The sequence below is a fragment of the Schistocerca piceifrons genome, unplaced genomic scaffold, assembly GCF_021461385.2.
Source record: "Schistocerca piceifrons isolate TAMUIC-IGC-003096 unplaced genomic scaffold, iqSchPice1.1 HiC_scaffold_1062, whole genome shotgun sequence".
NCBI lineage: Eukaryota > Metazoa > Arthropoda > Insecta > Orthoptera > Acrididae > Schistocerca > Schistocerca piceifrons.
In genome coordinates this window covers 14,405-28,114 of record NW_025726866.1, presented here as the reverse complement: position 1 = coordinate 28,114, position 13,710 = coordinate 14,405, and the positions used below count along the sequence as shown (strand labels likewise).

At 49.5% G+C, this 13,710-nt stretch overlaps 5 non-coding genes across 5 annotated transcripts; all 5 read right to left on the bottom strand.

Annotated features, from left to right (window-relative positions):
* Positions 1–305: 305 nt before the first annotated feature.
* Positions 306–389, bottom strand: Trnal-uaa. The gene has a single exon. It is a non-coding gene; the product is annotated as a tRNA-Leu (tRNA).
* Positions 390–7,266: 6,877 nt separating this feature from the next.
* Positions 7,267–7,350, bottom strand: Trnal-uaa. The gene has a single exon. It is a non-coding gene; the product is annotated as a tRNA-Leu (tRNA).
* Positions 7,351–9,138: 1,788 nt separating this feature from the next.
* Positions 9,139–9,222, bottom strand: Trnal-uaa. Its single transcript has one exon. It is a non-coding gene; the product is annotated as a tRNA-Leu (tRNA).
* Positions 9,223–11,010: 1,788 nt separating this feature from the next.
* On the bottom strand, positions 11,011–11,094 carry Trnal-uaa. The gene has a single exon. It is a non-coding gene; the product is annotated as a tRNA-Leu (tRNA).
* A 1,788-nt stretch (positions 11,095–12,882) lies between these two features.
* On the bottom strand, positions 12,883–12,966 carry Trnal-uaa. Its single transcript has one exon. It is a non-coding gene; the product is annotated as a tRNA-Leu (tRNA).
* Positions 12,967–13,710: the final 744 nt, after the last annotated feature.

Here is a 13,710-nt window from a genome sequence, read left to right as displayed (position 1 = left end):
TCCAGCACCTGAGCCACCGTTTCATCTATCTTTATTAAGGCCTTACGATTCCTTTAAACACGTATGCGTTGCTGTTGAGGTTTTCTCGCTGTCGCTTGGAACCCAGAGCCACAGCACAACAACAACGGAAACGTCCGTAAGAAGAGCTAAACCTCGACGCGGGAAAAGTATGTTCCGCTATTTCTTTTCGACCGCTCGGTCTGTCACTGTCGTCTCTAGTAAAATCTGCTTCGCGTGTTTCTGCATAATTTACTTGTTCTGTAAGATCACGGGAGTATGTTAGTTTCAGAATGTTTAAAATGCATTGTCAGATGTGGGGTTCGAACCCACGCTCCCTTATGGGAAGCAGAGCTTAAATCTGGCGCCTTAGACCGCTCGGCCAACCTGACGTGCGAGGCAAGAGCTCCAGAGACTTCCATCTCTAGCAATATCTCAAAGAACCTCACTGCGAAATCTGTTTCTTTTTTCGGTAGGATGGAATTATGTCAGTTTTAGAAAATTTAAGACGCTATGTCAGACGTGGCGTAGGAAATGCACCCTCCCCTTCGGGAACGAATGTGGCGCGTTGGACCGCTTTCTTCCGTCGTTTCTAGTTTGAACTGTAACTAGCAAAACTGTATTTAGTAATAGGAACATTTTCACATTGATGCAAAGAAAACTAGATATTAGCCAACGGCAAATAAGGCCGTTTCCTAGCAACAGCCACGCTGTGCATAACGCTCTCGTGGGAAGCCAATGAAATACTTCCTGTGAGGCTCAAACTGTCGACCTTCACTTTACAATACTTCGGCACTGCCCCGGTGGTACCGACGCATACATACTGAAGCGTCTTTGGATCGTCAGTGAGTACTTCATATTAGAAATTTCGTGTTCGCCCTGATGTGCATTAAAGGGCAGATTCTTCAGTAAAAGTTAGTTCTGCGCTCAGTTTCAGTATATGGCCCTAGCAGCACCAGGAAAACGGGTTCAGATGTGCTCGCCTTCCACTCGGCGTTGAGCGCCTACAGCGAGATTTCCTTCGGCCTCTGGCGCCAGGAGGGAAGGCGACACATCACGGAGCAAGCAGCGCGTAGCAGAAGGCGGTGGTGGTGTGTCGGTCAGCATGGTTGCTTCCCAAGTAGCTGATCCGGGTTCGAAGCCCGGACACCGCACGCAAGTTGTCTTCTTTACTCAGGAGAGTGTTTCCAACGCTCGCGATCGTCGAATTTCCAAACTGTCGTGTTACGAATGGTTTTCCTTCGCCCCTCGTCCAGCTCCGCGTAGGCTAGTGCGGATTGCGATTCACAGCATCGTGTGTCCCCATGTGTCGACTTGTCCCGACTTTGCTCGGCTGACGCGAAAGCTGACGCTTGCAAATGGGCGTATATGTAGAGGACAGGCGCTAGAAACGATTGGGTTCGGAGATACTTGATTTCTGCGAGGAAAGTTTCTTGTGACTGTTCACCGCTAGCGAAGCGTCGAAGGAAAACGAAAATCCTCTTGAAGTTAAAGTCCATGCCTATAATGACAGCGAATCAGTGGCTTTGCGCCTACACGCCATAAAATAAAAAATACAATAATAATAGCGCATCAGGCGCTTTTCACCTAAACTCAATAAAAGAAAGAATAAAATTTGAAAAAAAAGAATAAAAAATCAAAAACTGCATGAGTTAGTCCTGTCAGTCACAGGGAAAGAACACCCTTCACACGTCCCATGATATTATGTTCAAAATGCTTCGTGGCGGCCATTAAAATAAGTAACGAAAAGGGTCACAAAAACTAAAAACATCGACACATGTCAAAGGAATGAGTATACTCCCGAACTTTCCGAACTGTCTGGCGGATAAAGAGAAGGAAAACACAATTCACTCCGACGTGTTAAAAAGAAAGTAAAAATCCTCCTATCCTGAAAACCAAACAATCTCCGTGGCACCGCCGCGCGCTACGCATCCGTGAATGTACGCCGATGACGGAGGAACCAGACGTTGAAAAAAAAAAAAAAAAAGGAATAAAAACACAAAGAAATCACTGAAGGACAGCGAAACACAAACACACACGAACACAGGATAAAACTGTGTTAAACTTTTCGTCGTAATTTCCACGTTGCAGTCCTGCACAAGCGGTAGCATCGTACTTGTTCAATATTCACTCTGCCGGTAGCATTCAATTTGCATTAACCATGTTTTCGTACCTGGAGACAATTCAACACACAGAAGGAAATAAAGGTTGCAGCAGTGAAGTGTATATTACAGGAGTTTGTCGTGGGCAAATGCGAGTGCAATTTGCAGAAAATGTGCAAAGAGTTGGTGATAATCTTTCCTAGTTTTGGTAAGGTCATGTTGCGTAGACAAATAAACCAAAAAGGCATAGTCGCCCGTAAGTCGCAAATGCAGGATGGCTAAAACTGTGTGAGCCACGATCCATGCGGTGGCAGCACGTTTCGTAGACGGATACGGTTTAAAGTCCGGGATTAGAGCCGTGTCCGCGGAAAAAGTGGCAGCGCTGGTCCGGTTGATAAGTGCGAGCATCCTGGCGGCAATGTTCCAAGTCGACCGTGACCTCAGGCACACGAAACGATGTTCTAAGGTGTCGTCTTGTCGACAGTCTTCACACAAGCTCGACGGAGATAAGTGGATGCGGCTCAGCTTTTCGTTGGTGGGAAGAATTATGTTAACCACGTGGTACCAAAAGCTGCTGACGTCCGCTGACAGGAAGGGAGCGTGAACGTGAGCCCACGCCGTCCTCCACGCAGATCGCGGGTAGCGCGCCTCCATCTTATTGCCGACTGGCCGTCCTCTCAGTCCCTGGTAGACACTTTTCACAGTCAGAGTTCTATGGTAGAGTACGTCGGCGGCGAGATAACTTTTCTGAACGAAGTATTCTCGAACATAACGCAGCTGAAACGGTATTGTAGTCGGGTCGAGAGGTCCTGCTTCAGATAGAGGACGATGAATAGCGAACAGAACAGCTGTGGGGCTCGACGGATCCTGTTCAATGGTGACGCTCGTCCGATGAAGGAGCAACGCTGCGGCTTTCATAGCAAAATGAATGAGGCCGAGTCCACCCTGTTCGCGCGGCAAAGTACATGTTTCGTAAGACACCTTGAAAATATGTCCCCGCCACAATAGCCAATAGACTGCCTGTGTTATGGCTCTGCCCAAATTCTTGGGTACCTGAAATAACTGAGCGAGGTACCAGGCTTTGCTGAGCAAGAAAACATTTATTAAAATCACCCGCTGTGTTAATGCGAGGGTGCGAGTAGCGGACAGGCTAGCCATAGCTCGTATGCCATTTAAGACAAGACGCCAGTTGTAGGACGCTGTCTGTAACAGATTGGCGTGAAAGCGAACACCCAAAATCTTGTGTTCCTGCTTCACTGTAAACCATGGGCGTTTGAAGCCCCGTGTCGCCGCATATATAGGCAGAAAAACCGTCTTACGGGTATTGATGCTCGCACCAGATGCACGTTCATACTGCGTAAGAACAGCGCGTATTGTATCAAAGTCGGTAGCCGAGGACACCAAGAGGCCAAGGTCGTCAGCATAAGCGCGACAAACGTGCTTCTCATCCCCAATACGTATTCCCCTACAAACACTGTGCAACTTACGCAACAAAGGATCTAAGGAAATGGCGTAAAGCGCCATTGACAGAGGGCACCCTTGTTTGACTGAACAGCAGAGCGGAACAGGTTTCGATAAAAGCCCATTGATACTAATCCGTGAGGTGGAATTTTTGAAAAGGTTAAAAATCATAGTTATATACTTTACACCGAAACCAAACTTCTGGAGCACCCGTCGGAGATATAGATGGCTAACTCTGTCAAAAGCCATTGCAAAATCGATAGATAAAATGCCAAAAGGAATCCTATTCGTCGAAGCATAGGCAATGGCATCTCGGTATGTCGACACAGCACCATAGAGAGTGCGTTGAGGTACTGCACAGTATTGAAAGGGACTAATCAGTTTCTTCATAACCAGCTTCAAGCGGGAGGAGACACATTTGGTGAAGAGTTTGTAATCACCATTAAGAAGGGTGAGTGGTCTAAGATTGCACAGTTTCCTGGTGACTGGAACCTTTGGAACCAAGACCACAATACCTTCCAAGAAGGACGCAGGGACATCCACACCATTTAAAATTTCATTAAAAACATCAGTCAGGGCAGAGCCAAACAAGTGCCAGAAATGCATATAAAATTCCGGTGGCAACCCATCAGCGCCCGGTGACTTATTCTGGGAACACAGTTTTAAGACATCACCCACTTCGTCCACGGTAAAGTTTTCTGTGAGGCGACGGCGATCCGCTACGGATAAGACGTACGGAACGTCGTGGAGAAGCGCGGAAATCGCGGCAGCATCAGTGTATTTCTCACTGAAAAGTTCGATGAAGTGACGGTGGGCCTCGGCAAGAATTGCCGCCTGGCTATTAAGCCGCGCACCGTCAGCTGATTCCAGCTCTGTGACGTAACGTCGCTTCGCGCGCCGGCGTTCGCGCAGCTGATGAAACACGGAAGGCGCTTCATCAGCCAGCGCCCCGGGGGCTCGGCTCCGTACGACAGATCCGCGTAACGATTCCCTTTTCAAATCCAGAAGACGGAGTTTGATACGCCGAATTGTCGCCATCCGAAGAGCGGGATTAGTTGTGTGCAGGTGGATGGCATCATTTAAACAGCTCTCGTAAAAGTGCAATGTAGAACGCTCCCAGTGAGCAACATCCTGACCGAACTCCAGGATGGCCTTGCGTAATGCCGGCTTAACAAATTCTACCCACCAAGACAAAGTGGAGGCATATAGACCGCGATATTTCAGCACCCTCTGCCACACACGCACGATAACCGGCGCAAAATGTGGATGTGAGAGATGTCGCACATTAAACTTCCATAATCGACTGGCGCGGGGTTTAATCGCCAACAGAGAATGAAAGCGGCAGACATACGCACAATGATCGGAAAAAATCACGGGGTGAACAGAGGATTCCGTAAGACAGTGCTGTTTATCACGAGAAACATAAATCCTATCGAGCCGACTCCTTCCCGTGGGATAAAAGAAAGTAAAGCCCACGTCCCGCGGGTGTAAATAACACCACGAGTCAATTAAATTCATCTCAGTAACGAGCGTCTGTAATTCTAGGCACTTATAAGGCCGTGGCTCCTGATCTCTATCGTCCAGCACGCAATTAAAATCGCCGCCCATGACTACGGGCAGGTGGGGGCCCTGTAAAAGGTGACAAATGTCACTGCTATAAAACACACGGCGACGTGGCTGCCCGTCGGCACCAGAAGGGGCGTACACGTTAATATATCGTACGTTGTTGATCGTGCAGGCTACACCACGACCGTTAGGAATTGTGGCGACATTACTATAATCATGACCAACACGAATTAAAATGGCAGTACCACAATTACACTCGATATCAAAGTTCAAGAGCACTTGATAGCCCGGAATGGAGTGAAGTATATCTATCACAACCTCCTGCAAAAACACTACATCAGCAGCAATGTAATTTATAAAACCCACAAAACTTGCAAACTTCACAGGCGACTCCAACTTATTAAGATTAATAGTAGCCACAACTGATGGAGGGCTTGCTACCATAAACAACAGGGAAAAACAAAGAAAACAAATTAGACGGCAGGAGTGGACCCACCCTCCTCCTCCATATCGTCTGCCCAGTCACAACGTTCAAACGGTGCAGCTGAAGTGGGCGGTTCTTGTGTGGGAGGTGCGGACGCGGAATCCTGTGAAGGGGGACGCGTGCGACGCTGGGGGGTGTCTTCCGCCTTACGCTTAACCGAAAGTTGTGCCGGGTTCGTTGCCTGAGACGTCGTAGTGTCCATTGCTAGATTTACATCAGAGTGGTGCAACATTTCCTTTAACTGCTGGACAACCTGTTCCCGCCTGTCTGCCGACACACTTGTCGTAGGCGCCGGCTGACTGCTCGCCACAGGACGCTGTGGACGACGCCCCGTCGCAACCGACGGCCGTGATTCGACTACGGGGCGGGGCAAGGGCTTGTGCGCCGGCTTTTGCACAGATTTTTGTTTTTGTTTTGACTTCGGACGGGGAACCTGCTTCCATTCCGGAGACGGGCTGCGTTCTCCGCGAGAAAAAGACCGTGTGTCTAAAATCCGCGAACTACTGGCACTGCGGAAGCGGTCAGTATTGCCACGCCTCTCCGAAACACTTTCACGCCTTGGCTTTGGTTCCTGTGAGGCAGGAGCCGCGTCCGGAACACCCTGAAGCACGGAAGTAGATGGTGACGAATCCACAACAGCAACAGGGGGGGTAACCACCTGAACGGGTTCTGATCCGGTCCGCTCCGGAACTACTGGCCCAGCCGGAGGCGGAAGCAATACAGTAGCTACGGGAACTGACTGAGAAGAAACGGACATGTTTTGAACAGAATCAAGTCCGGTTGCAGTGGCATCGACATCCATCGCGACCGCATCAACTAAAGGCGTTGCCGTTTCTGCGGAACGTGCCGGTGAACGGGGAACACCTAACAACACGGCCGCGTACGACGCGTCGTCATCTTGCCCACGGGGCGGTAACTGCACAGGGCGCCTACGCCGAGGACAATTTTGCCGAAAATGGTCGGTGGCATTGCAATAGGAACACGTTTGCGGCTGACCACTATACGAAATAAAAGCCCGGTGGCCGGCCATAACCAAAAACGAGGGAACGTGCTTCCTCACAATCATCTTGACACTACGGATACCGTTCTCAACCTGATATATGTAAGCGGACGACCACTTTTCCTTCGTAATCGACAAAACTGTGCCATAAGGCATAAGGCTACGAGCTATTGTCTCATTCCTAGTCTCAAACGGCAGATTGAATACCCGAACATTTCGAATACCAAATCCAGCATTCGACAGAGTCACATTGCTAATTGTCCCATCAGAGTGTTTGAATTTACGTACGCCACCGTTTTCACTGACAAGGGCATCGCACAATTCCGGACATTTCAATTTTACAAACAAAGAGTTCAGGAACGCGTCTAATTGCAAGCCTAACACATCACTTTCAGGAATTTTCAAGTCATTTTTCATCCACGAATGAATTTCAAAAGCAGACGGTCGGGTTACGTTTCTATCAAACTCGCATTGGATATTATTTTCTCGGTCTTCGGAATCCATGTTAACTTACAGTTCAGCTGACTAGTGCAGCGAAGAAACAGTCACCGCGATGAACCGCCGCCGACCGCGAAGCACACGTAAACACCGCCCGACACGCCGGAGCGAGCGCGCGATGTGTTCGGGCCCACGACTCCGAAGAGACTCAAATGCATTGTCAGATGTGGGGTTCGAACCCACGCTCCCTTATGGGAAGCAGAGCTTAAATCTGGCGCCTTAGACCGCTCGGCCAACCTGACGTGCGAGGCAAGAGCTCCAGAGACTTCCATCTCTAGCAATATCTCAAAGAACCTCACTGCGAAATCTGTTTCTTTTTTCGGTAGGATGGAATTATGTCAGTTTTAGAAAATTTAAGACGCTATGTCAGACGTGGCGTAGGAAATGCACCCTCCCCTTCGGGAACGAATGTGGCGCGTTGGACCGCTTTCTTCCGTCGTTTCTAGTTTGAACTGTAACTAGCAAAACTGTATTTAGTAATAGGAACATTTTCACATTGATGCAAAGAAAACTAGATATTAGCCAACGGCAAATAAGGCCGTTTCCTAGCAACAGCCACGCTGTGCATAACGCTCTCGTGGGAAGCCAATGAAATACTTCCTGTGAGGCTCAAACTGTCGACCTTCACTTTACAATACTTCGGCACTGCCCCGGTGGTACCGACGCATACATACTGAAGCGTCTTTGGATCGTCAGTGAGTACTTCATATTAGAAATTTCGTGTTCGCCCTGATGTGCATTAAAGGGCAGATTCTTCAGTAAAAGTTAGTTCTGCGCTCAGTTTCAGTATATGGCCCTAGCAGCACCAGGAAAACGGGTTCAGATGTGCTCGCCTTCCACTCGGCGTTGAGCGCCTACAGCGAGATTGCCTTCGGCCTCTGGCGCCATTAGGGAAGGCGACACATCACGGAGCAAGCAGCGCGTAGCAGAAGGCGGTGGTGGTGTGTCGGTCAGCATGGTTGCTTCCCAAGTAGCTGATCCGGGTTCGAAGCCCGGACACCGCACGCAAGTTGTCTTCTTTACTCAGGAGAGTGTTTCCAACGCTCGCGATCGTCGAATTTCCAAACTGTCGTGTTACGAATGGTTTTCCTTCGCCCCTCGTCCAGCTCCGCGTAGGCTAGTGCGGATTGCGATTCACAGCATCGTGTGTCCCCATGTGTCGACTTGTCCCGACTTTGCTCGGCTGACGCGAAAGCTGACGCTTGCAAATGGGCGTATATGTAGAGGACAGGCGCTAGAAACGACTGGGAGAGACCGACTCGACAAACGCGCAACGGACCCTTTCATTTGACTGTGGCCGCAGGTTCGCGAATTTGGGTCCCGAGAGGCAAGAGAGGGGTCAGCGTGCTGGACCGTACCATTACCGCGCAGCAACACCGAAAACTAAGGGAAAAGGCAAAATTAAAGAATCCAACAGCACGTAGACTTCCTAGTTAGCCACCGAGCCGTGTACTAAGCACGCAAAAACGCTGCTTAACTTCGGTGATCGGACGAGAACCCGTGTCGTCAGCGTGGCACACAAGTCGGCGAGAACGTTTCCAGACGTGCGGACATCTTAGTCCTTGTACAGATCACTTGGGATTTGCCTGGCAGTCTCTCGCGCTGCCTTTTAGGGAAGCAATATGAAATAGCCCTTGGTGGGATCTAACCCATAGCCTTCCCGTTGTTAGCATGACACACTAACTTAGTGAGCTTACTGCCCACGCAATACGGCCGCTTCACATCTCCAGCACCTGAGCCACCGTTTCATCTATCTTTATTAAGGCCTTACGATTCCTTTAAACACGTATGCGTTGCTGTTGAGGTTTTCTCGCTGTCGCTTGGAACCCAGAGCCACAGCACAACAACAACGGAAACGTCCGTAAGAAGAGCTAAACCTCGACGCGGGAAAAGTATGTTCCGCTATTTCTTTTCGACCGCTCGGTCTGTCACTGTCGTCTCTAGTAAAATCTGCTTCGCGTGTTTCTGCATAATTTACTTGTTCTGTAAGATCACGGGAGTATGTTAGTTTCAGAATGTTTAAAATGCATTGTCAGATGTGGGGTTCGAACCCACGCTCCCTTATGGGAACCAGAGCTTAAATCTGGCGCCTTAGACCGCTCGGCCAACCTGACGTGCGAGGCAAGAGCTCCAGAGACTTCCATCTCTAGCAATATCTCAAAGAACCTCACTGCGAAATCTGTTTCTTTTTTCGGTAGGATGGAATTATGTCAGTTTTAGAAAATTTAAGACGCTATGTCAGACGTGGCGTAGGAAATGCACCCTCCCCTTCGGGAACGAATGTGGCGCGTTGGACCGCTTTCTTCCGTCGTTTCTAGTTTGAACTGTAACTAGCAAAACTGTATTTAGTAATAGGAACATTTTCACATTGATGCAAAGAAAACTAGATATTAGCCAACGGCAAATAAGGCCGTTTCCTAGCAACAGCCACGCTGTGCATAACGCTCTCGTGGGAAGCCAATGAAATACTTCCTGTGAGGCTCAAACTGTCGACCTTCACTTTACAATACTTCGGCACTGCCCCGGTGGTACCGACGCATACATACTGAAGCGTCTTTGGATCGTCAGTGAGTACTTCATATTAGAAATTTCGTGTTCGCCCTGATGTGCATTAAAGGGCAGATTCTTCAGTAAAAGTTAGTTCTGCGCTCAGTTTCAGTATATGGCCCTAGCAGCACCAGGAAAACGGGTTCAGATGTGCTCGCCTTCCACTCGGCGTTGAGCGCCTACAGCGAGATTGCCTTCGGCCTCTGGCGCCATTAGGGAAGGCGACACATCACGGAGCAAGCAGCGCGTAGCAGAAGGCGGTGGTGGTGTGTCGGTCAGCATGGTTGCTTCCCAAGTAGCTGATCCGGGTTCGAAGCCCGGACACCGCACGCAAGTTGTCTTCTTTACTCAGGAGAGTGTTTCCAACGCTCGCGATCGTCGAATTTCCAAACTGTCGTGTTACGAATGGTTTTCCTTCGCCCCTCGTCCAGCTCCGCGTAGGCTAGTGCGGATTGCGATTCACAGCATCGTGTGTCCCCATGTGTCCACTTGTCCCGACTTTGCTCGGCTGACGCGAAAGCTGACGCTTGCAAATGGGCGTATATGTAGAGGACAGGCGCTAGAAACGACTGGGAGAGACCGACTCGACAAACGCGCAACGGACCCTTTCATTTGACTGTGGCCGCAGGTTCGCGAATTTGGGTCCCGAGAGGCAAGAGAGGGGTCAGCGTGCTGGACCGTACCATTACCGCGCAGCAACACCGAAAACTAAGGGAAAAGGCAAAATTAAAGAATCCAACAGCACGTAGACTTCCTAGTTAGCCACCGAGCCGTGTACTAAGCACGCAAAAACGCTGCTTAACTTCGGTGATCGGACGAGAACCCGTGTCGTCAGCGTGGCACACAAGTCGGCGAGAACGTTTCCAGACGTGCGGACATCTTAGTCCTTGTACAGATCACTTGGGATTTGCCTGGCAGTCTCTCGCGCTGCCTTTTAGGGAAGCAATATGAAATAGCCCTTGGTGGGATCTAACCCATAGCCTTCCCGTTGTTAGCATGACACACTAACTTAGTGAGCTTACTGCCCACGCAATACGGCCGCTTCACATCTCCAGCACCTGAGCCACCGTTTCATCTATCTTTATTAAGGCCTTACGATTCCTTTAAACACGTATGCGTTGCTGTTGAGGTTTTCTCGCTGTCGCTTGGAACCCAGAGCCACAGCACAACAACAACGGAAACGTCCGTAAGAAGAGCTAAACCTCGACGCGGGAAAAGTATGTTCCGCTATTTCTTTTCGACCGCTCGGTCTGTCACTGTCGTCTCTAGTAAAATCTGCTTCGCGTGTTTCTGCATAATTTACTTGTTCTGTAAGATCACGGGAGTATGTTAGTTTCAGAATGTTTAAAATGCATTGTCAGATGTGGGGTTCGAACCCACGCTCCCTTATGGGAACCAGAGCTTAAATCTGGCGCCTTAGACCGCTCGGCCAACCTGACGTGCGAGGCAAGAGCTCCAGAGACTTCCATCTCTAGCAATATCTCAAAGAACCTCACTGCGAAATCTGTTTCTTTTTTCGGTAGGATGGAATTATGTCAGTTTTAGAAAATTTAAGACGCTATGTCAGACGTGGCGTAGGAAATGCACCCTCCCCTTCGGGAACGAATGTGGCGCGTTGGACCGCTTTCTTCCGTCGTTTCTAGTTTGAACTGTAACTAGCAAAACTGTATTTAGTAATAGGAACATTTTCACATTGATGCAAAGAAAACTAGATATTAGCCAACGGCAAATAAGGCCGTTTCCTAGCAACAGCCACGCTGTGCATAACGCTCTCGTGGGAAGCCAATGAAATACTTCCTGTGAGGCTCAAACTGTCGACCTTCACTTTACAATACTTCGGCACTGCCCCGGTGGTACCGACGCATACATACTGAAGCGTCTTTGGATCGTCAGTGAGTACTTCATATTAGAAATTTCGTGTTCGCCCTGATGTGCATTAAAGGGCAGATTCTTCAGTAAAAGTTAGTTCTGCGCTCAGTTTCAGTATATGGCCCTAGCAGCACCAGGAAAACGGGTTCAGATGTGCTCGCCTTCCACTCGGCGTTGAGCGCCTACAGCGAGATTGCCTTCGGCCTCTGGCGCCATTAGGGAAGGCGACACATCACGGAGCAAGCAGCGCGTAGCAGAAGGCGGTGGTGGTGTGTCGGTCAGCATGGTTGCTTCCCAAGTAGCTGATCCGGGTTCGAAGCCCGGACACCGCACGCAAGTTGTCTTCTTTACTCAGGAGAGTGTTTCCAACGCTCGCGATCGTCGAATTTCCAAACTGTCGTGTTACGAATGGTTTTCCTTCGCCCCTCGTCCAGCTCCGCGTAGGCTAGTGCGGATTGCGATTCACAGCATCGTGTGTCCCCATGTGTCCACTTGTCCCGACTTTGCTCGGCTGACGCGAAAGCTGACGCTTGCAAATGGGCGTATATGTAGAGGACAGGCGCTAGAAACGACTGGGAGAGACCGACTCGACAAACGCGCAACGGACCCTTTCATTTGACTGTGGCCGCAGGTTCGCGAATTTGGGTCCCGAGAGGCAAGAGAGGGGTCAGCGTGCTGGACCGTACCATTACCGCGCAGCAACACCGAAAACTAAGGGAAAAGGCAAAATTAAAGAATCCAACAGCACGTAGACTTCCTAGTTAGCCACCGAGCCGTGTACTAAGCACGCAAAAACGCTGCTTAACTTCGGTGATCGGACGAGAACCCGTGTCGTCAGCGTGGCACACAAGTCGGCGAGAACGTTTCCAGACGTGCGGACATCTTAGTCCTTGTACAGATCACTTGGGATTTGCCTGGCAGTCTCTCGCGCTGCCTTTTAGGGAAGCAATATGAAATAGCCCTTGGTGGGATCTAACCCATAGCCTTCCCGTTGTTAGCATGACACACTAACTTAGTGAGCTTACTGCCCACGCAATACGGCCGCTTCACATCTCCAGCACCTGAGCCACCGTTTCATCTATCTTTATTAAGGCCTTACGATTCCTTTAAACACGTATGCGTTGCTGTTGAGGTTTTCTCGCTGTCGCTTGGAACCCAGAGCCACAGCACAACAACAACGGAAACGTCCGTAAGAAGAGCTAAACCTCGACGCGGGAAAAGTATGTTCCGCTATTTCTTTTCGACCGCTCGGTCTGTCACTGTCGTCTCTAGTAAAATCTGCTTCGCGTGTTTCTGCATAATTTACTTGTTCTGTAAGATCACGGGAGTATGTTAGTTTCAGAATGTTTAAAATGCATTGTCAGATGTGGGGTTCGAACCCACGCTCCCTTATGGGAACCAGAGCTTAAATCTGGCGCCTTAGACCGCTCGGCCAACCTGACGTGCGAGGCAAGAGCTCCAGAGACTTCCATCTCTAGCAATATCTCAAAGAACCTCACTGCGAAATCTGTTTCTTTTTTCGGTAGGATGGAATTATGTCAGTTTTAGAAAATTTAAGACGCTATGTCAGACGTGGCGTAGGAAATGCACCCTCCCCTTCGGGAACGAATGTGGCGCGTTGGACCGCTTTCTTCCGTCGTTTCTAGTTTGAACTGTAACTAGCAAAACTGTATTTAGTAATAGGAACATTTTCACATTGATGCAAAGAAAACTAGATATTAGCCAACGGCAAATAAGGCCGTTTCCTAGCAACAGCCACGCTGTGCATAACGCTCTCGTGGGAAGCCAATGAAATACTTCCTGTGAGGCTCAAACTGTCGACCTTCACTTTACAATACTTCGGCACTGCCCCGGTGGTACCGACGCATACATACTGAAGCGTCTTTGGATCGTCAGTGAGTACTTCATATTAGAAATTTCGTGTTCGCCCTGATGTGCATTAAAGGGCAGATTCTTCAGTAAAAGTTAGTTCTGCGCTCAGTTTCAGTATATGGCCCTAGCAGCACCAGGAAAACGGGTTCAGATGTGCTCGCCTTCCACTCGGCGTTGAGCGCCTACAGCGAGATTGCCTTCGGCCTCTGGCGCCATTAGGGAAGGCGACACATCACGGAGCAAGCAGCGCGTAGCAGAAGGCGGTGGTGGTGTGTCGGTCAGCATGGTTGCTTCCCAAGTAGCTGATCCGGGTT